General features: G+C 45.7%; 1 protein-coding gene across 5 annotated transcripts in view; it reads right to left on the bottom strand.

The window, feature by feature from the left end:
• The window catches only part of lpp (LIM domain containing preferred translocation partner in lipoma), a 487,813-nt gene that overhangs the window by 366,835 nt on the left and 100,269 nt on the right, over positions 1 to 20,709 (bottom strand). The gene's annotated exons all lie outside the window — the stretch shown is intronic.

The following is a 20,709-nucleotide window of genomic DNA, read 5'->3' on the forward strand; positions in this document are numbered from 1 at the left end:
ACAAATCCCGAGTCTCACTGACAGCCAGGAGCAAGAATTCCCAGGCTCAGGATCGTCAAACTTACACTTCAATGGTGCCATCAAGACAATATGAATCCGAATTAATGGCTCGGACAGGGTCATGACATGTGTCCTAAGTCTGTGACGTTTAACTGCTGGTATTTAGTAGTTTCAAGACGTTAGATTTTTGATAGGTTCACAACCTGATTTGGATCGATTGCTTTGAATGAAACTCCCTGTTACCACCTGGCATTCCTTTGCTGGACCTCACATGCACAAACAAATCTCACTACACGTTACCGGGCAGCATGCGAAAGGGGGAGAGGAGCAGTGACTGTCACCGGGTGTTGAATGGTGGGACGGGGCAATGGGGGTGGGGGGAATTCAGGAAGATTACAGAGATTCGGGGGCAGTGGCTGAAAGAGCAGAGGGAGCAGAGGAACTGATGGGAAAGTTACGGTAAAAGAGATGTGGGATGTCTGAGTGACGGAGATTAGTGCGGGAGGGCTGGCTGATCTTCAATTTTCAGAGTGAATTTTCAGATACACTTCCATCACCCCTCCTACAATTGGCAGGTTTTTTACACGCTGCTTGTCCCTCTAGGTGGCAGAGGCCCAAGCCTCACGGACCTGATATAGAGGCTCATTTAGTGAGTTGGTCTTACCGCAGGTAAAGGGTACACAGCCAGAAAGGGAATGGATGACCAACAGGATGAACAGTGCAAGGAAGGTAGTGCATGGGTCCCCTGCGGTCATCCCCCTGCAAAACAGATACACCGCTTTGGATACTGTTGAGGGGGATGACTCATCAGGGGAGAGCAGCAGCAGCCAAGTTCATGGCACCGTGGCTGGCTCTGCTGCACAGGAGGGCAGGAAAAAGAGTGGGAAAGCTATAGTGATAGGGGATTCAATTGTAAGGGGAATAGATAGACGTTTCTGCGACCGCAACCGAGACTCCAGGATGGTATGTTGCGTCCCTGGTGCAAGGGTCAAGGATGTCTCGGAGCGGGTGCAGGACATTCTGAAAAGGGAGGGTGAACAGCCAGTTGTCGTGGTGCATATAGGTACCAACGATATAGGTAAAAAACGGGATGAGGTCCTACGAGACGAATTTAGGGAGCTAGGAGCTAAATTAAAAAGTAGGACCTCAAAAGTAGTAATCTCAGGATTGCTACCAGTGCCACGTGCTAGTCAGAGTAGGAATCGCAGGATAGCTCAGATGAATACGTGGCTTGAAGAGTGGTGCAAAAGGGAGGGATTCAAATTCCTGGGACATTGGAACCGGTTCTGGGGGAGGTGGGACCAGTACAAACCGGACGGTCTGCGCCTGGGCACGACCGGAACCAATGTCTTAGGGGGAGTGTTTGCTAGTGCTGTTGGGGAGGAGTTAAACTAATATGGCAAGGGGATGGGAACCTATGCAGGGAGACAGAGGGAAATAAAATGGAGTCAGAAGCAAAAGATAGAAAGGAGAATAGTAAAAGTGGAGGGCAGAGAAACCCAAGGCAAAAAACAAAAAGGGCCACATTACAGCAAAATTCTAAAAGAGCAAAGTGTGGTAAAAAGATAAGCCTGAAGGCTCTGTGCCTCAATACGAGGAGTATTCGGAATAAGGTGGACGAATTAACTGCGCAGATAGCAGTTAACGGGTATGATGTGATTGGCGTCACAGACATGGCTCCAGGGTGACCAAAGCTGGGAACTCAACATCCAGAGGTATTCAATATTCAGGAAGGATAGACAGAAAGGAAAAGGAGGCGGGGTGGCTTTGCTGGTTAAAGAGGAAATTAATGCAATGGTAAGGAAGGACATTAGCTTGGATGATTTGGAATCAGTATGGGTGGAGCTACGGAATACCAAAGGGCAGAAAACGCTAGTGGGAGTTGTGTACAGGCCACTAAACAGTAGTAGTGAGGTTGGGGACAGCATCAAACAAGAAATAAGGGATGTGTGCAATAAAGGTACAGCAGTTATCATGGGTGACTTTAATCTACGTATTGATTGGGCTAACCAAACTGGTAGCAATGCGATGGAGGAGGATTTCCTGGAGTGTATTAGGGATGGTTTTCTAGACCAATATGTTGAGGAACCAACCAGAGAGCTGGCCATCTTAGACTGGGTTATGTGTAATGATAAGGAGCTAATTAGCAATCTTGTTGTGGGAGGCCCCTTGGGGAAGAGTGACCATAATATGGTAGAATTCCTTATTAAGATGGAGAGTGACAAAGTTAATTCAGAAACTAGGGTCCTGAACTTAAGGAAAGGTAACTTCGATGGTTTGAGGCGTGAATTGGCTAGAATAGATTGGCAAAGGATACTTAAATGGTTGACGGTGGATAAGCAATGGCAAACATTTAAAGATCACATGGATGAACTTCAGCAATTGTACATCCCTGTCTGGAGTAAAAATAAAACGGGGAAGGTGGCTCAACCATGGCTAACAAGGGAAATTAAGGATAGTGTTAAAGCCAAGGAAGAGGCATATAAATTGGCTAGAAAAAGCAACAAACCTGAGGACTGGGAGAAATTTAGAATTCAATAGAGGAGGACTAAGAGTTTAATTAAGAAGGGGAAAATAGAGTACGAGAGGAAGCTAGAAGGGAACATAAAAACTGACTGCAAAAGCTTCGATAAATATGTGAAGAAAAAAAGATTAGTGAAGACAAACATAGTTCCCTTGCTGTCAGATTCAGGTGAATTTATAATGGGGAACAAAGAAATGGCAGACCAATTAAACCAATACTTTTGTTCTGTCTTCACGAAGGAAGACACAAATAACCTTCCAAATGTACTACGGGACAGTGGGTCTAGTGAGAAGGAGGAACTGAAGGATATCCTTATTAGGCAGGAAATTGTGTTAGGGAAATTGATGGGATTGAAGGCCGATAAATCCCCGGGGCCTGATAGTCTGCATCCCAGTGTACTTAAGGAAGTGGCCCTAGAAATAGTGGATGCATTGGTGATAATTTTCCAACAGTCTATCGACTCTGGATCAGTTCCTATGGACTGGAGGGTAGCTAATGTAACACCACTTTTTAAAAAAGGAGGGAGAGAGAAAACGGATAATTATAGACCGGTTAGCCTGAAATTGGTAGTGGGGAAAATGTTGGAATCAATCATTAAGGATGAAATAGCAGTGCATTTGGAAAGCAGTGACAGGATCGGACCAAGTCAGCATGGATTTATGAAAGGGAAATCATGCTTGACGAATTTTTCTGGAATTTTTTGAGGATGTAACGAGCAGAGTGGACAAGGGAGAATGAGTGGATGTGGTGTATTTGGACTTTCAAAAGACTTTTGACAAGGTCCCGCACAAGAGATTGGTGTGCAAAATCAAAGCACATGGTATTGGGGGTAATGTATTGACGTGGATAGGGAACTGGTTGGCAGACAGGAAGCAGAGAGTCGGGATAAACGGGTCCTTTTCAGAATGGCAGGCAGTGACTAGTGGGGTACCGCAGGGCTCAGTGCTGGGACCCCAGCTATTTACAATATACATTAACGATTTAGATGAAGGAACTGAGTGTAATATCTCCAAGTTTACGGATGACACTAAGCTGGGTGGCGGTGTGAGCTGCAAGGAGGATGCTAAAAGGCTGCAGAGTGACCTGGACAGGTTAGGTGAGTGGGCAAATGCATGGCAGATGCAGTATAATGTGGATAAATGTGAGGTTATCCATTTTGGGGGCAAAAACACGAAGGCAGATTTTTATCTGAATGGCGACAGTTTAGGAAAAGGGGAGGTGCAACGAGACCTGGGTGTCATGGTTCATCAGTCATTGAAAGTTGTCATGCAGGTACAGCAGGCCGTGAAGAAGGCAAATGGTCTGTTGGCCTTCATAGCTAGGGGATTTGAGTATAGAAGCAGGGAGGTCTTACTGTAGTTGTACAGGGCCTTAGTGAGGCCTCACCTGGAATATTGTGTTCAGTTTTGGTCTCCTAATCTGAGGAAGGACGTTCTTGCTATAGAGCGAGTGCAGCGAAGGTTCACCAGACTGATTTCCGGGATGGCAGGACTGTCATATGAGGAGAGACTGGATCAACTGGGCCTTTATTCACTGGAGTTTAGAAGGATGAGAGGGGATCTCATAGAAACATATAAGATTCTGACGGGACTGGACAGGTTAGATGTGGGAAGAATGTTCCCGATGTTGGGGAAGTCCAGAACCAAGGGACATAGCCTTATGATAAGGGGTAGGCCATTTAGGACTGAGATGAAGAGAAACTTCTTCACTCAGAGTTGTTGACCTGTGAAATTCCCTGCCGCAGAGAGTTGTTGATGCCAGTTCATTGGATATATTCAAGAGGGAGTTAGATATGGCCCTTACGGCTAAAGGGATCAAGGGGTATGGAGAGAAAGCAGGAAAGGGACACTGAGGTGAATGATCAGCCATGATCTTATTGAATGGTGGTGCAGGTTCGAAGGGCCAGATGGCCTACTCCTGCACCTATTTTCTATGTTTCTATGTTTCAAGCCCCCCGGACTGGGTATAGAGGCTCACGCCCCACGGACCGGGTATAGAGGTTTAAGACCCCTTGACCTGATGGCCTGCATCCAAGAGTCTTAAAAGAAGTGGCTGCAGAGATAATGGATGCATTGGTTGTAATCTACCAAAATTCCCTGGATTCTGGGGCGGTCCCAGCAGATTGGAAAACTGTAAATATAACATCACTATTTAAAAAGGGAGGCAGACAAAAAGCAGGAAACTATAGACCAGTTAGCCTAACATCTGTGGTTGGGAAAATGCTGGAGTCCATAATTAAGGAAGCAATAGCAGGACATTTGGAAAAGCATAATTCAATCAAGCAGAATCAGCATTGTTCTATGAAACGGAAATCATTTTTGACAAATTTGCTCGAGTTCTTTGAGGATGTAACGAGCAGGATGGATAAGGGAGAACCAGTGGATGTGGTTTATTTGGATTTCCAGAAGGCATTTGATAAGGTGCCACATAAAAGGTTACTGCACAAGATAAAAGTTCACGGGGTTGAGGGTAATATATTAGCATGGATAGAGGATTGGCTAACGAACAGAAAACAGAGAGTCGGGATAAATGGGTCATTTTCCAGTTGGCAAACTAACTAGTGGGGTGCCGCAGGGATCGGTGCTGGGGCCTCAACTATTTACAATCTATATTAATGACTTGGATGAAGGGACCGAGTGTAATGCAGCCAAGTTTGCTGATCTTACAAAGGTGGGTGAGAAAGCAAATTGATGAGGAGGACACAAAAAATCTGCAAAGGGATATAGACAGGTGAGTGAGTGGGCAAAAATTTGGCAGATGGAGTATAATGTGGGAAAATGTGAGGTTATCCACTTTGGCAAAAGATATAGAAAAGCAAATATAATATAAATGGAGAAAAATTGCCAAGTGCTGCAGTACAGAGGGACCTGGGGGTCCTTGTGCATGAAATACAAAAAGTTAGTATGCAGGTACAGCAAGTAATCAGGAAGGCAAATGGAATGTTTGCCTTTATTGCAAGGGGGATAGAGTATAAAAGCAGAGAAGTCCTGCTACAACTGTAAAGGTATTGGTGAGGCCACACCTGGAGTACTGCGTACAGTTTTGGTCTCCATATTTAAGGAAGGATATTCTTGCATTGGAGGCTGTTCAGAGAAGGTTCATGAGGTTGATTCTGGAGATGAGGGGGTTGACTTATGAAGGTAGGATGAGTAGGTTGGGCCTATACACATTGCAGTTCAGAAGAATGAGAGGTGATCTTATCAAAACATATAAGATAATGAGGGGGCTCGACCAGGTGGGTGCAGAGAGGATATTTCCACTCACAGGGGAAATTAAAACTAGGGGACATAGTCTCAGAATAAGGGGCCGCCTATTTAAAACTGAGATGAGGAGAAATTTCTTCTCTCAGAGGGTTGTAAATCTATGGAATTCTCTGCCCCAGAGAGCTGTGGAGGCTGGGTCATTGAATATATTTAAGGCGAAGATAGACAGATTTTTGAGCGATAAGGGAATAAAAGGTTATGGGGAGCGGACAGGGAAGTGGAGCTGAGTCCATGATCAGATCAGCCATGATCTCATTGAATGGCAGAGCAGGCTCGAAGGGTCAAATGGCCGACTCCTGCTCCTATTTCTTATGCACTCCAGCTTGGGTCATCAAAAGTCACCAATCGAAGGTTATGCTGATAGGCTGAGATGATGTAAGGTGGGAGAAGACACGTGTGGAGCATAAACACCGGCACGGACCTGTTGGGCCCAATGGCCTGTTTCTATGCTGTGCGTTCTCTGCAATCTGAGAATTATTCCTCGATTTATCTCCTCTAGTATTTTGGTGGATGATTCAGGATTGAAAGGGCTTTGTGTTCATGTAACTACTTTCCCCAACCCCTTTTTCAATCGAGTTGCTGCCCTGCACTTCGTGTCTTTGACTATCTCCTTTCCAAGAGAACAACTGGGAAAGTGACTCTTAAAACCTCGCTCCAACATCCTAGGGTTTTGGTTCTTGTAATTTAAGCCAAACTCTATTTGGTGCTCTGTAAAATGGCAGTGGGATCAGTCCAGGAGCCAAGCAGTGACCAAGATCAAGGCAGCGAAGAACAACAGATCAGGGCAAGGAATGGGGCGGGGGAGGGGCGAGGGTTGGGGCAAGGGTCAGGGGTGAGGATTGGGTCAGGGGTGAGGATTGGGGCAGGGGTGAGGATTGGGTCAGGGGTGAGGATTGGGGCAGGGGTGAGGATTGGTGCAGGGGTCAGGGGGCAGGATCGATGGGGCATTTTGTATGTGTTTCAAGAAATTAAATGTTGCATTCTGCAAACTGCCGCTTTTCATTTTTACTTATTCTGATCCTCGATGTTGCAAAAAGCAAAAGTGAAGCAAAGTTCTTCGCACTGAGGTACGTGGCTCAGCCCAGGCCTGGTCTATAGTCCAACTCCTGCGCATCACTCCAAACACATTCCTTTGGCATGCACAGTTCAGAAGCAGCTACGTCGGATGCCAGCGCTAGACTTCTCTTCTAAATTTGGATATTTTATAATATAGCTGGCCCATCAGCATTCCTTCAGTGCCCCAACATGACCTGATGTAACAGGAAAAGATCAGCCTCCACCCACGATAATTCCCGTAGTACTTCATAAGAACATAAGAATTAGGAGAGGAGTAGGCCAGACGGCCTCTCGAGCCTGCTCCGCCATTCAATAAGATCATGGCTGATGATCTACCTCAACTCCACTTTCCTGCCCTATCCCCATATCCTTTGATTCCCCTGGACTCCAAAAATCTAGCGATCTCAGCCTTGAGTATGCTCAACGCCTGAGCATCCACAGCCCTCTGGGGCAGAGAATTCAAAAGATTCACCACCCTCTGAGTGAAGAAATTTCTCCTCATCTCTGTCTTAAATGGCTGACCCCTTATCCTGAGACTGTGACCCCTGGTTCTAGACTCTCCAGCCCGGGGAAACAACCTGTCAGTATCTACAATGCCCTTCAGAATCTTGTATGTTTCAATGACATCACCTCTCATTCTTCTAAACTCCAGAGAGTATAGGCCCATTCTGCACAATCTCTCAGCATAAGACAGCCCTCTCATCCCAGGAATCAGTCTGGTGAATCTCCGTTGCACCGCCTCCAAGGCAAGTATATCCTTCCTTAGCTAAGGAGACCAAAACTCTGCACAGTACTCCAGGTGTGGTCTCTCCAGGGCCCTGTACAATTGTAGCAAGACTTCCTTACTCTTATATTCCAACCCCCTTGCAATAAAGGACAACATGCCATTTGCCCTCCTTATTGCTTGCTGTACCTGCATGCTAGCTTTCTGTGTTTCTTGCACAAGGACACCCAAATCTCCCTGAACATCAACATTTAAATGTTTCTCACCATATAAAAAATATTCTGTTTTTCTATTCTTCCTACCCAAGTGAATAACCTCACATTTCCCTACATTATACTCCATCTGCCACCTTACTGCCCACTCACTTAGTCTATCTACATCTCTTTGCAGACGCTTTGTGTTCTCCTCGCAGCTTACTGTTCCACCTAGCTTTGCATCATCAGCAAACTTGGATACATTACACTCGGTCCCTTCATCTAGGTCATTACTATAGATTGTAAATAGCTGAGGCCCCAGCACAGATCCTTGCGGCACCCCACTAGTTACAGCCTGCCTATCTGAAAAGACTCGTTTGTCCCTACTCTCTGTCCGTTAACCAATCCTCCATCCAAGCTAATACATTACCTCCAATCCCATGAGCCTTATCTTGTGTAATAACCTTTTATGTGGCACCTTATCAAATGCCTTTTGGAAATCCAAATATACTACATCCACTGGTTCCCCTTTATCTACCTTGCTAGTTACATCTTCAAAAAACTCTTAAAAAAAAACTTGTCAAACACGATTTCCCTTTCATAAAACTATGTTGACTCTGCCAAATCATGTTATCATTTTCTAAGTGCTCTGATACCACTTCCTTAACAATGGATTCCAGCATTTTCCCGATGACTGAGGTCAGGCTAACTGGCCTATAGTTCGCTGTTTTCTCTCTCCCGCCTTTCTTGAACAGCAGTGTTACATTTGCTACCTTCCAATCCGCTGGGACCGTTCTAGAATCTAGGGAATTTTTGGAAGATCAAAACCAATGCATCCACTATCTCTGCAGCCACCTCTTTTAAAACCCTGGGATGTAGGGCCGGGGATTTGTCGGCATTAAGTTCCATTAGTTTCTCCAGTACTTTTTCTTTACTTATATTAATTACATTCAGTACATAAGAACATAAATAATAGGAGCAGGAGTAGGCCATACAGCCCCTCGAGCCTGCTCGAACATTTAATAAAATCATGACTGATCTGATCAAGGACTCAGCTCCACTTCCCTGCCCGCTCCCCATAACCCCTTATTCCCTTATCGTTTAAGAAACTGTTTATTTCTGTCTTAAATTTATTCAATGTCCCAGCTTCCACAGCTCTCTGAGGCAGCGAATTCCACAGATTTACAACCCTCTGAGAGAAGAAATTTCTCCTCATCTCTGTTTTAAATGGGCGGCCCCTTATTCTAAGATCATGCCCTCTAGTTCTAGGCTCCCCTATCAGTGAAAACATCCTCTCTGCATCCACCTTGTCAAGCCCCCTCATAATCTTATATGTTTCGATAAGATCATCTCTCATTCTTCTGAATCCCAATGAGTAGAGGCTCAACCTACTCAACCTTTCCTCATAAGTCAACCCCCTCATCCCCGGAATCAACCTAGTGAACCTTCTCTGAACCGCCTCCAAAGCAAGTATATCCTTTCGTAAATATGGAAACCAAAACTGCACGCAGTATTCTAGGTGTGGCCTCACCAATACCTTATATAACTGTAGCAAGATCTCCCTGCTTTTATATTCCATCCCCTTTGCACTAAAGGCCAAGATTCCATTGGCCTTCCTGATCACTTGCTGTACCTGCATACTAACCTTTTGTGTTTCATGCACAAGTACCCCCAGGTCCCGCTGTACTGCAGCACTTTGCAATCTTTCTCCATTTGAATAATAACTTGCTCTTTGATTTTTTTCTGCCAAAGTGCATGACCTCACACGTCCCAACATTATACTCCATCTGCCAAATGTTTGCCCACTCACTTAGCCTGTCTATGTCCTTTTGCAGATTTTTTGTGTCCTCCTCACACATTGCTTTTCCTCCCATCTTTGTATCGTCAGCAAACTTGGCTACATTACACTCAGCCCCTTCTTCCAAGTCGTTTATATAGATTGTAAATAGTTGGGGTCCCAGCACTGATCCCTGCGACACCCCACTAGTTACTGGTTGCCAACCAGAGAATGAATCATTTATCCCGACTCTCTGTTCTCTGTTAGTTAGCCAATCCTCTATCCATGCTAATATATTACCCCCAACCCCGCGAACTTTTATCTTGTGCAGTAACCTTTTATGTGGCACCTTGTCAAATGCCTTCTGGAAGTCCAATTACATCACATCCACTGGTTCCCCTTTATCCACCCTGTTCGTTACATCCAGCAAATTTGTAAACCCATGCTGACTCTGCCTGACCGAATTTTGCTTTTCCAAATATCCTGCTACTGCTTCTTTAATAATGGACTCCAACATTTTCCCAACCACAGATGTTAGGCTAAAAGCAGTTTGCTGCTTTTTGTCTGCCTTCTTTTTTAAATAGGGGCGTTACATTTGCAGTTTTCCAATCTGCTGGGACCTCCCCAGGGAATTTTGGTAAATTACAACCAATGCATCCACTATCCCTGCCACTACTTCTCTTAAGACCCTAGGATGCAAGCCATCAGGTCCAGGGGATTTATCACTCTCATTAGACCCTTGGTTCCCCAGTATGCTTTTTGCTGTGAAGACAGATACAAAATATGTGTTTAACGTTTCTACCATTTCCTTATTCCCCATAATAATTTCTCCTGTCTTCACCTCTAAGGACCAATGTTTACTTTTGCTACTCTCTTCCTTTTTACATACTTGTAGAAGCTCTTACAATCTGTGTTTATATTTCTTGCTAGTTTTCTCTCAGTCTATTTTTTTCCCCTTTTTACCAATTTTTTGGTCATCCTTTTCTGGTTTCTGAAACTCTCCCAATCCTCAGGCTTACTACTATCCTTCACAACATTATAAGCTTCAGCCAACCCCACTCCACTGAATGTGCAGGAAAACATGTCTGGCCAATAAGCTCAACCTTGGTCACCGGGCACGCAATCGTCTTCTCGTCAACAATCTACTGACAGGCGTATCCTTCTAATAATTAGCAGGGCAGGATATCGAGGCACTGGAGTTGATGCAACAAAGATTTACAAGTGTGATACCAGAACTGAGAGGTTATACCTATCAGGAGAAATTGAACACGCTGGGGCTCTTTTCTCTAGAAAAGAGAAGGCTGAGGAGTGACCTGACAGAGGTGTTTAAGATTATAAGATTATAAGAATATAAGAAATAGGAGCAGGAATCGGCCATTTGGCCCCTCGAGCCTACTCCGCCATTCAATAAGATCATGGCTGATTTGATCATGGGCTCAGCTCCACTTCCCTGCCCGCTCCCCATAACCCTTTACTCCCTTATCGCTCAAAAATCTGTCTATCTCCGCCTTAAATATATTCAATGACCCAGCCTCCATAACTCTCTGGGGCAGAGAATTCCACAGATTTACAACCCTCAGAGAAGAAATTCCTCCTCATCTCAGTTTTAAATGGGTGGCCCCTTATTCTGAGACGATGGCCCCTAGTTTTAGTTTCCCCTATGAGTGGAAATATCCTCTCTGCATCCACCTTGTCGAGCCCCTTCATTATCTTATGTTTCAATAAGATCACCTCTCATTCTTTTGAACTCCAATGAGGGAGAGAGGGGGAGAGAGAGAGAAACAGAGGTAGAGAGGGGCAGAGAGAGAGAGACTGGGGGAGAGAGAGAAACAGAGGTAGAGAGGGGCAGAGAGAGAGAGACTGGGGGAGAGAGAGAAACAGAGGTAGAGAGGGGCAGAGAGAGAGAGAGATAGAGAGAGAAACAGAGGTAGAGAGGGGCAGAGAGAGAGAGACTGGGGGAGAGAGAGAAACAGAGGTAGAGAGGGGCAGAGAGAGAGAGACTGGGGGGGAGAGAGAAACAGAGGTAGAGAGGGGCAGAGAGAGAGATAGCGATTGAGGGATAGAGAGAGATGGGTGAGGGTCCAGTCCAGGCATGTGTGTTCCTGGGACTGAGCAGCTGCCACAATTGGTAGATTTTGGATGTGTTTTTTTGCACCTGTGAATAAGTGCTGCATTTCTGAAATGGTACATGTGGGCTGTGCTGGTTCAAAATCACGTTTACTAATGTAATTGATTGAAGTTGAAAATACGGATACCTGTTTTTGGTCAATTATTTTATACTGCGAACTAAAGAACTGCAGCACTTTATATTTGTTGGTTGGCTGGTTGCATTGTGCTGAATATTCGAGTTAATAATGTGGACGTACAGCACGTCAGCAACACAGGAAAGTTGCTGCTTGTGCAGCCGATGTTATAGTGACAGGAGGGATGGGCTCATAAGTGGAAACCTTGAAAATTGATACAGATTGTACAAACAGATATACTTCTTTCAGCCCACCTTGGGCGTTTGCATTGTTTATCGATGCATATCCGTGTAACTGAGTGACGGTTCTGAAGTGTTCATGCATTATTATGCAGTTCTTTTACATTCCAGTCATTTATCATCAGTATTTCTTTTAAATAGAGTTTGTAGATGACAAATTAAAAGCTTTTAATTAATTCTTCCATAAACAAACTTGCAGAATGGACATGTGAATGATAAACGAATTTCACTGATGGGCAAGTGTGAGTTGGTGCATTTTGGTAGGAGGAAGAGGTGACCTGCTCCGCAGGAACGACAAGTCTAAATGGGGTAGAGGTGCAAAGGGATCTCAGGGTATAGATCCACAAACCAGGTTAACACAGTGAAACGTCCCAAGGCATCATAGGAGTGCTTTAAGACAGACATCAAAAATTGACACCGAGCCACACAAGTAGAAATTGCGCATGTGACCAGAAGCTCAGTCAAAGAGATAGGTTTTAAGGAGCGTCTTAAAGAAGGAGAGAGAGTCGGAGAGGTTTAGAGAGGCAGTTCCAGGGCTTGGGGGCCCAGGCAGCTGGAGGCACGCAATGCAGCAAAAGTAGCAATGCAGGTTAAAAAAGCCATAAAAGTGCAAATAAAGCACTGGAGTTCATTTCAAAAGCAGAGAAATGATGTTATACTTGTATAGAACTTTTTCTGATTGTCTCACGATTTGAGACAGTGAGATGGCAATATGGCACTACTGTATATATGCTTAAAAGTTGTTGTTGTAAACGCTGTTGTTGTAACAGTAGTTGTTACTAAGTGCAGGCAACGGAAGGAGCGTGCGGCAAACCAGACTCCCCACCCACCCTTTCCTTCAACCACTGTCTGTCCCACCTGTGACAGAGACTGTAATTCCCGTATTGGACTGTACAGCCACCTGAGAACTCACTTTTGGAGTGGAAGCAAGTCTTCCTCGCTCTCGAGGGACTGCCGATGAGGATGATGAGTTGTTGTAAAATCTGCTCACGGCCCAAATGGTCACGCTCAAAGGAGCTTGTGGCCAACTCAGTACAAAAAATGTGAGGGAACATTAACTGGGACCACTGCTTTTCCGGATATATATTAATAACTTAGATTTGGGTGTACAGGGCACAATTTCTAAATTTACAGATGACACAAAACTTGGAAGTATAGTGAACAGTAAGGGGGAGAGTGATAAACTTCAGGAAGACATAGACAGGCTGGTGGGACGGGCGGGCACGTGGCAGATGAAATTTAACGCAGAAAAATGCAAAGTGATCAATTTTAGCAGGAAGAACGAGGAGAAGCAATATAAACTAAAGGGTACAATTCTAAAGGGGGTGCAGGAACTGAGAGACTCTGGGGGTATATGTGCACCAATTGTTAAAGGTGGCAGGGCAGGTTGAGAAAGCGGTTTAAAAAGCATATGGGATCCTGGGCTTCATTATTGGAGGAGTAGAGTACAAAAACAAGAGAGTTATGATGAACCTGTATAAAACACTGGTTCGGTCTCAACTGGGGTATGGTGTTCATTTCTGGGCACCGCAATTTAGGAAGGATGTGAAGGCCTTAGAGAGGGTACAGAAAATATTTACAAGAATGGTTCCAGGGATGAGGGACTTCAGTTACATAAGAACATAAGAATTAGGAGCAGGAGTCAGCCATTCGGCCCCTCGAGCCTGATTCAATAAGATCATGGCTGATCTTCTACCTCAACTCCACTTTCCCGCCCGATCTCCATATCTCTTGATTTTCCCCAGAGTCCAAAAATCTATCGATCTCAGCTTTGAATATACTCAACGACTGAGCATCCACAGCCCTCTGGGGCAGAGAATTCCAAAGATTCACAAACCTCAGTGAAGAAATTCCTCCACATCTCGTTCTTAAATGGCCCACCCGTTATCCTGAGACGAGTTAACAGAGAAATTTACAGCGCAGAAGGAGGCCATTCCGGCCCATCATAGAAACATAGAAACATAGAAAATAGGTGCAGGAGCAGGCCATTTGGCCCTTCGAGCCTGCACCGCCATTCAATAAGATCATGGCTGATCATTCAACCTTAGTACTCCTTTCCTGCTTTCTCTCCATACCCCTTGATCCCTTTGGCCGTAAGGGCCATATCTAACTCCCTTTTGAATATATCTAACGAACTGGCCTCAACAACTTTCTGCGGTAAAAAATTCCACAGGTCAACCACTCTCTGAGCGAAGAAGTTTCTCCTCATCTCGGTCCTAAAAGGCCTACCCCTTATTCTTAGACTGTGACCCCTGGTTCTGGAACTCCCCAGCAACGGGAACATTCTTCCTGCCTCTAACCCGTCCAATCCCGTCAGAATTTTATATGTTTCTATGAGATCTCCTCTCATTCGTCTAAACTCCAGTGGATACAAGCCTAGTTGATCCAGTCTCTCCTCATATGTCAGTCCTGCCATCCCAGGAATCAATCTGGTGAACCTTCGCTGTACTCCCTCAATAGCAAGAATGTCCTTCCTCAGATTAGGAGACCAAAACTGAACACAATATTCCAGGTGTGGCCTCACCAAGGCTCTGTACAACTGCAGTAAGACCTCCCTGCTCCTATACTCAAATCCTCTCGCTATGAAGGCCAACATGCCATTTGCCTTCTTCACTGCCTGCTGTACCTGCATGCCAAACTTCAATGACTGATGTACCATGACACCCAGGTCCCATTGCACCTCCCCTTTTCCTAATCTGTCACCATTCAGATAATATTCTGTCTTCCTGTTTTTGTCACCAAAGTGGATAACCTCACATTTATCCACATTATACTGCATCTGCCATGCATTTGCCCACTCACCTAACCTGTCCAAGTCACCCTGCAGCCTCTTAGCATCCTCCTCACAGCTCACACCGCCACCCAGCTTAGTGTCATCTGCAAACTTGGAGATATTACATTCAATTCCATCATCTAATTCATTGATGTATATTGTAAATAGCTGGGGTCCCAGCACTGAGCCCTGCGACACCCCACACCAGCTGACAAAGAGCCACACGGCCCTTGGTCAGCAGCCCTGAAGGTTACATATAAACCTATGAACAATGAACAATGGCGGAAAGTTAAAGAGCATCCAGCCCAACCAGTCCGCCCCAAACAACTGCGATACCCTATGTATCGCAATATTTTACTCTCCACCACTCCCGGAGCCATGCGATCTCCTGGGAGAGACAAAAAAAAAGATAAAAACCCAGGCCAATTGGGGAAAAAAATCTGGGAAAATTGCTCTCCGACCCACCCAGGCGATCGAAACTAGTCCAGATCATCACTCTGGCCGCATTAGATTCCGTGATGTACTTACCATCGTGTCTGCGGCAGCCAACAAGAGGTTATCCAGTCTAATCCCACTTACCAGCTCTAGGTCCGTAATCCTGCAGGTTACAGCACTTCAAATGCCCATCCAAGCATCTTTTAAATGTGGTGAGGGTTTCTGCCTCAAACACCTTCCAGGCAGTGAGTTCCAGACCACCACAACCCTCAAATCCCCTCTAAAGCTTCCACCAACCACCTTAAACCTTTATTGCAAGGGGGATAGAGTATAAAATACGTCAACTATGTCCTGGAGTTCAGTCTCTGAATGTGCGCAGACGCAGGTGTCGTCCATGTACTGTAGCTCGACGACAGAGATTGGGGTGATCTTGGACCTGGCCTGGAGATGGCATAGGTTGAACAGCTTCCCACTGGTTCTGTAGTTTAGTTCCACTCCAGTGGGGAGCATAGTCAACGTATTTACTGAGGCGTACGAAAGCATGGGCCTTACGCTAAACATCAGCAAGACAAAGGTCCTCCACCAGCTTGTCCTTAATGCACAGCACTGTCGCCCAGTTATCAAGATCCACGCAGCCCTGGACAACATGGACCACTTCCCATATCTCAGGAGGCTCCTATCAACAACAGCAGGCACTGACGATGAGATCCAACATCGCTTCCAGTGCGCCAGTGCAGCCTTCGGCTGCCTGAGGAAAAGAGTGTTCGAAGACCAGGCCCTCAAAACTGCCACCAAACTCATGGTCTACAGAGCTGTAGTGATACCCACTCTCCTGTGTGGCTCAGAGACATGGACCATGTAGAGTAGATACTTCAAGTCACTGGAGAAATACCACCAACGAATACTCCGCAAGATCCTACAAATCCCCTGGGAGGACAGACGCACCAACATTAGTGTCCTCGACCAGGCCAACATCCCCAGCATCAAAGCACTGACCACACTTGATCAGCTCCGCTGGGCGGGCCACATAGTTCGCATTCCAGACACGAGACTCCCAAATCAAGTGCTCTACTCGGAACTCCTTCACGGCAAACGAGCCAAAGGTGGGCAGCGGAAACATTACAAGGACACCCTCAAAGCCTCCCTGATAAAGTGCAACAGCCCCAATGACATCTGGGAGTCCCTGGCCAAAGATCGCCCTAAGTGGAGGAAGCGCATCCAGGAGGGCGCTGAGCACCTCGAGGCTCTTCGCCGAAAGCGTGAAGAGATAAAGTGCAGGCAGCGGAAAGAGCGTGCGGCAATCCAGTCCCACCCATCCCTTCCCTCAACGACTATCTGCCCCACCTGTGACAGAGACTGTGGTTCTCGTATTGGACTGTACAGCCACCTAAGAACTCATGTTAAGAGTGGAAGCAAGTCTTCCTCGATTCCAAGGGGTTGCCTATGATGATGAGAGTATAAAAGCAGAGAAATCCTGCTACAACTGTATGGGGTATTGGTGAGGCCACACCTGGAGTACTGCGTACAGTTTTGGTCCCCGTATTTAAGGATATACTTGCATTGGAGGCTGTTCAGAGAAGGTTCACGAGATTAATTCCGGAAATGAGGGGGCTGTCTTATGAAGATAGGTTGAGTAGGTTGGGCAGAAACTGACTGGAGTTCAGAAGAATGAGAGGTGATCTTATCGAAACATATAACATAATGAGGGGGCTTGACAACGTGGATGCAGAGAGGAAATTTCCACTCATAAGGGAACTAAAACTAGGGGACATAGTCTCAGAATAAGGGACCGCTCATTTAAAACTGAGATGAGGAGAAATTTCTTGTCTCAGAGGATTGTAAATCTGTGGAATTCTCTGCCCCAGAGAGCTGTGGAGGCTGGGTCATTGAATATATTTTAAGGTGGAGTTAGACAGATTTTTGAGCGATACGGGAATAGAGGGTTATGGGGAGCGGGCTGGGAAGTGGAGTTGAGTCCATGATCAGATCTGCACCCTCTCCAGTGCAATCACGTCCTTCCTATAATACAGCAATCAGAACTGCATGCAGTATTCCACCTGTGGCCTAACCAGTGTATTATACAATTTAAGTATAACCTCCCTGCTCTTGTATTCTATGCCTCGGTCAGTAAAGGCAAGCATTCCGTATGCCTTCTTAACCATCTTATCCACCTGGCCGCCTACTTTCAGGGATCTGTGGACAAGCATTCCAAGGTCCCTTTGTTCATCTACACTTCTAAGTGGCCTACCGTTTAATGTGCCCTCCCCAAGTGCATTACCTCACACTTCTAGATTCCTCAGCCAGGGGAAACAACCTCTCAGCATCTACCCCGTCATTCCCTTCAGAATCTTGTGTGTTTCAATGCGATCACCTCTCATTCTTCTAAACTCCAGAGAGTATAGGCCCAATCTACTCAATCTCTCAGCATAAAACAGCCCTCTCATCCCAGGAATCAGTCTGGTGAACCTCCGTTGCACCGCCTCCAAGGCAAGTATATCCTTCCTTAGATAAGGAGACCAAAACTGTGCGCAGTACTCCAGGTGTGGTCTCACCAAGGCCCTGTACAGTTGTAGGAAGACTTCTTTACTCTTATACTCCAACTATATTAACCCCAATCCCATGAGCCATTATCCTGTGCAATAATCTTTTATATGAAACCTTATTGAATGTCTTTTGGAAATCCAGATATATTCCATACACTGGTTCCCCTTTATCTACCCTGTTAGTTACATTCTCAAAAACTTCTAATAAATTTGTCAAACACGATTTCCCTTTCATAAAACCATGTTGACTCTGCCTAATCATGTTATGATTTTCTAAGTGCCCTGATACCACTTCCTTAACAATAGATTCCAGTATTTTCCCGATGACTGATGTTCGGCTAACTGGCCTATTTTCTCTCTCCCTCCTTACTTGAATAGTGGTTATGTGGATAGACTGGAGAAGCTGGGGTTGTTCTCCATAGAGCAGAGAAGGTTGAGAGGAGATTTGATCGAGATGTTCAAAATCGTGAGGGGTCTGGACACAGTAGAGAGAGAGAAACTGTTCCCAGTGGCGGAAGGGTCGGGAACCAGAGGACACAGATTTAAGGTAATTGGCAGAAGAGCCAAAGGCAACTAAGAAAAAACCTTTTTACGCAGCGAGGGGTTAGGATCTGGAATGCACTGCCTGAAAGGGTGGTGGAGGCAGACTCAATTGTGGCTTTCAAAAGGGAGTTGGATAAGTACCTGAAGAAAAACTTTTTTGCAGGGCTACGGGGAAAGGGCGGGGGAGTGGGACTGGCTGAAGTGCTCATGCAGAGGGCCAGCACAGGCTCGACGGGCCGAATGGCCTCTGTCTGTGCTGTAATCATTCTGATTCTAAATCCAATAGAAAATTCAGGAGAAACATCTTTATCCAGTCAGCGGTGAGAATGTGGAACTCGCTCCCACGGGGAGTGGTTGAGGTGAATAGTATCGATGCATTTAAGGGAAAGCTAGATAAACACACGAGGAGAAAGGAACAGAAGGATATGGTGATGGGGTGAGATGACGAGGGTGGGAGGAGGCACATGTGCATCATAAACACCGGCATGGAACAAAGGCTGTAAATTCCATGTAAATTCTTTCCTTACATTCATTGACCTGCTAATCACAGGAAATAGTCCATTCTGATTCCCTCTATCAAATCTCCTCAAAACTGTAGAATCATAGAATCTCTCAGCACAGAAGGAGGCCATTCGGCCCATCAAGCCTGTGCCGGCTCAGTGACAGGGCGATCCAATTAGTCCCACCCCCTCTGCTCTTTCCCCACAGCCCGGCACATTTCTCCCTTTCAATTATTTATCCAATTCCCTTTTGAAAGTTAATATTGAAACTACTTTCCCGCCCTTTCTGGCAGCGCGTTCCCAATCACAACAACTCTCTGTGTAAAATAATTCTCCTGATTTCACCCCTGGATTTTTTGACAATTATCTTAAATCTATGAACTCTGCCACTGGGAACAGTTTCTGTTTATTTGCTCTATCAGAACCCATGTCATTGTGGACACTTCTGCTAAATGTCCCCTTAATCATAGAATCAGAGAAGTTTACGGCACAGAAGGAGGCCATTCGGCCCATCGTGTCCGCACCGACCGACAAAGAGCTATCCAGCCTAATCCCACTTTGCAGCTCTCGGTCCGTAGCCCTGTAGGTTACGGCACTTCAAGTGCACATCCAAGTACTTTTTAAATGTGGTGAGGGTTTCTGCCTCTACCACCCTTTCAGGCAGTGAGTTCCAGACCCCCACTCCCCTCTGGGTGAAAACATTTCCCCTCAAATCCTTCTACCAATTACTTTAAATCTATAGCGCCTGGTTGTTGACCTCTCTGCCGAGGATAATAGGTCCTTCCTATCTACTCTATCTAGGCCCTCATATTTTTCTACACCTCAATCAGGTCTCCCCATAGCCTTGTCAAAGAAAACAACTCCAGCCTATCCAATCTTTTCATAGCTAAAATTCTCCAGTCCAGGCAACATCCTCGTAAATCTCCTCTGTGCCCTCTCCAATGCAATCACATCTTTCCTGTAATGCGGTGACCAGAACTGCACGCAGTACTCCAGCTGTGGCCTAACAAGTGTTTTATACAGTTCAAACATAACCTCCCTGCTCTTGTATTCCATGCCTCGGCTAATAAAGGCAAGTATCCCGTATGCCTTCTTAACCACCTTATCTACCTGGCCAGCTACCTTCCCTGCTCTAAGAACGATCCCAACTTACAGAACTGAAGTCACTCATTCCAGGTACCATCCTGGTAAATCGCCTCTGCACCCTCTCTAAGGTCTTGACTTCCTTATGTCAAGTTGTGAAATTAAGTTCGACAAACCTGGTCTTTTGTAAGCTGGTACCTGAATAATGAACATTGGTGGCCGTGCCTTCAGCTGCCTGGGCCCCAAGCTCTGGAACTCACTCCCTAAAATCTCCGCCTCTCTCTCCTCCTTAAAACCTACCTCTCTGACCAAGCTTTTGGTCACCTGTCCTTATATTTCCTTTTTTGGCTCGGTGTCCATTTATGTCAGATTTAAGCTTTGGGACATTTCACTACATTAAAGACGATGTATAAACAGGGGTTTGCTGATTATTGTAAAAACCCAACTAATTCACTAATGCCTGTCAGGGACAGAAACCTGCCGTCCTTATCCAGCCTGGCCTACACGTGACTCCAGTCCCACAGCACAAAGCTTATTCCACTGCCCCCAGGGCAGCTAGGGTTGGGCAATAAATATGGCCTTGCCCACATTGCCCAGGTAATAAAAATAACTGAATTCCCAGCCAGCCAAGTGGGTGACTGAAGAGCAGTCAATGACCAAGAATGTGTGCAGATACTTGGACTAGAGCACTTGCCTCGCTCAGAGGCACAGCTTGAGTTCTTGACCAGTGCCTTCTGACCGTAGCATCAGTCCAGAGACCTGCACGCTTATGTCTGAAGAGACTTGAGGGATTGACATTGAGAAACTGCATG

The sequence above is a fragment of the Pristiophorus japonicus genome, chromosome 6 (genome assembly GCF_044704955.1).
Source record: "Pristiophorus japonicus isolate sPriJap1 chromosome 6, sPriJap1.hap1, whole genome shotgun sequence".
Taxonomy (NCBI): Eukaryota; Metazoa; Chordata; class Chondrichthyes; family Pristiophoridae; genus Pristiophorus; species Pristiophorus japonicus.